The following is a 3232-nucleotide window of genomic DNA, read 5'->3' on the forward strand; positions in this document are numbered from 1 at the left end:
CCTGCCCGGGAGCTAAAGCAGAGGGGGCGTGCGTGCGTACGTGGGTGCGTGCGTGCGTCTGCCGGCCGGACTGCCTAGCGCTGGCACCTGCACCTCCAGGGAGGGGAATCGGGATGGGGTGTGTGTGTGTGTGAGACGGTGAGCAGGGCACGCATGCGCCGGGAGGGACAGCCCAACCGCACCTGCGAATCCTAACGCGCCTGCGCGCTTGTTTCTGCGGGAGAAAGAGGAAAGAGGCGATACACCTGCTAGAGCAGGGCCACCGGGGGCGGGCCAATGCGCTTGCGCCCGGCAAAAAAGGTGAAATACCTGCTGGCCTGGATTCCAAAGATGGATTAGAGGAAGGCGCATGCGCGTTTGGTTCACGCCATAGACAGTTAATTGGGGGAAAGAGATCGGGAAATTCTGTCCGCAGGTGGGGGTTGCAGGTGGAAGCGCAAGTTTCAGAACAAGAAGCCTTCTCTGTGTAATTCCTCTTTTTGTACCGTGCCCTTTTGTCCCCCAGCAAGAAATACAGGATTTTTCCCTTTCGTTTTATTCCCCAACAGCTCCCAAGGAACTTGCTTAGCTGAAGGAATGTCAGTCCAGAAGCTTTGATCCTAAGGAGGCCCATAGGCTGATCTTGATCAGGGAGAAGACGGACATTAGGATGCAGACTCCAGGATCTGGAACCCCAGTTGTGTTCAGCCATGCAGTAGTTGTATGGATGAGGTGGATCGAATAAATACAATTGGCCCAATTTATCATCATGCTAGGGAGTTCCAGAAAAACATCTACTTCTGCTTCATTGACTATGCTAAAGCCTTTGATTGTGTGGATCATAACAAACTGTGGCAAGTTCTTAAAGAGATGGGAGTACCAGACCATCTTATTTGTCTCTTGAGAAACCTATATGCGGGTCAAGAAGCAACAGTGAGAACTGGACACGGAACCACTGATTGGTTCAAAATTGGGAAAGGAGTCTGGCAAGGCTGTATACTGTCGCCCTGCCTATTTAGCTTATATGCAGAGCACATCATGAGAAAGGCAGGGCTAGATGAATCAAAAGTTGGAATTAAGATTGCCGGAAGAAATATCAACAACCTAAGATACGCAGATGATACCACTCTAATGGCAGAAAGTGAAGAAGAACTAAAGAGCCTCTTGTTGTGGGTGAAGAAGGAGAGTGCAAAACTTGGGTTGAAACTTAACATTAAGAAAACCAAGATCATGGCATCCGGCCCTCTCAATTCCTGGCAAATAGATGGGGAAGAAATGGAAGTAGTGACAGATTTTATTTTCCTGAGCTCCAAGATCACTGCAGATGGGGACTGTAGCCAAGAAATTAAAAGACGCTTGCTCCTGGGGAGGAAAGCCATGGCAAATCTAGACAGCACACTAAAAAGCAGAGACATCACCCTGTCAACAAGAGTGCGTATAGTCAAGGCTATGGTCTTCCCAGTTGCAATGTATGGCAGTGAAAGTTGGACCATAAGAAAGGCTGAGCGCCAAAGAATTGAGGCCTTTGAACTATGGTGCTGGAGAAGACTCCTGCGAGTCCCTTGGACTGCAAGGTGATCAAACCGGTCAGTCCTAGAGGAGATCAATCCTGACTGCTCTTTAGAAGGCCAGATCCTGAAGCTAAAACTCAAATACTTTGGCCACCTAATGAGAAGGAAGGACTCACTGGAGAAGAGCCTAATGCTGGGAAAGATCGAGGGCAATAGAAGAAGGGGACGACAGAGAATGAGGTGGCTGGATGGAGTCACTGAAGCAGTAGGCGTGAGCTTAAATGGACTCCAGAAGATGGTAGAGGACAGGAAGGCCTGGAGGAATGTTGTCCATAGGGTCGCGATGGGTCGGACACGACTTCGGAGCTAACAACAACAATCATCATGCTTCACTGCAATTTAGCAAGGGTGATGTGAAAATCCAGGTGAAAGATTCAGACAATCGTATTTTGCCTGAAAAAAGCCCCCAATCAACGCAAAAGAGAAAAATAATTGTGCCTTCCACATTGTGCTGTGGAAGGAAGATAAGCCATGGCAAAGCATTGTTCATTTAAAAAGGACCAGAAATGCTGGGAGATCATATAGAAGATTTATAGAGGAATAGGAGGGTTGTGGGAAATTATCGCTGGCTAAATGATGAGTTATGAGGACAAACTACTGGTTGTTAGCTCATAGTAAAATATATTTTTTGCAAACAGGCTGTTGTAAGATCTATGAATATTTACATACTGTGCATTGGGTATCATACATGGCAAACATATAAGCTTTTCAGATTTCAAAATATCTGAATTAGGCAGAGCATTGCAGAAGGCATAAAAGGGAACAGGTTAAAATGCAAAATGATATTAAAGGTCTAAAATTCATTAATTCCAAAATGGCTGTGAACTAAAATTGCAAACACTAAGATAATGTAATATTTAGTATATAGAGATTATAATATTCTAATATGCTGGTTTAAAATTTTTCAGTTGTACCTAAAACAATCTCAGGACCAGGAAAAATGTAAGTGCCTACTAATCTAGAAATATCTTTTATATCTTAATTTTGAATAATTTATTTTTTTAATAATACCCCAGATTGTTGGGGGCAATTAAACTGACTTTGTAGTAATGCCGCTTGGGGTGTGTGTGTGTGAAAGCCCTAATAAGCAGGCATATACATAGAATGAAGGCTACTGCTAAGCTTGTAAGCCGCCCTGAGTCTTCGGAGAAGGGCGGGATATAAATGGAATTAAAATAAAAATAAATAAATAAATTTTATCTTATTGCATTAATATTCCTTTGGATTTGGATCCCTGCATCTAGCTGTGGTTGATGATTATGGAATATACATTTTATTTTTGAAAAGGCATTTTTGACTATATAAAAATATATTTATTTAACAAAGTGATACAATTAGTACTAGGGTATGAATCAATTAAAGCAGACATGTCAAACACAAGGCCCGGGGGCCAGATCCGGCCCGCGAAGTGGTTTCATGTGGCCCGCAAAGCCATCCTGGAAACAGTGAGGGAACGGCCCCCACTGCCTTGGCCCTGGCCCAGAGACCCTCCTTCTGCCAGAGACCCTCAGATCTGTCCCGCTCCTGCCTAGGCCCCCCATAGGCACCCTTGATGTGAACAATGTAGAGCTGGCCATGCCCACCCAGTAGGCCATATGCACTCTAGCCACACCCACCCAGTAGGCCACGCCCACCCTGGCCATACCCACCCGGCCCCTTGAGGGCAACCGCAATGCTGATGC

This window comes from Vipera berus (assembly GCF_964194415.1).
Source record: "Vipera berus genome assembly, chromosome: 3".
NCBI classification, from domain to species: Eukaryota; Metazoa; Chordata; class Lepidosauria; order Squamata; family Viperidae; genus Vipera; species Vipera berus.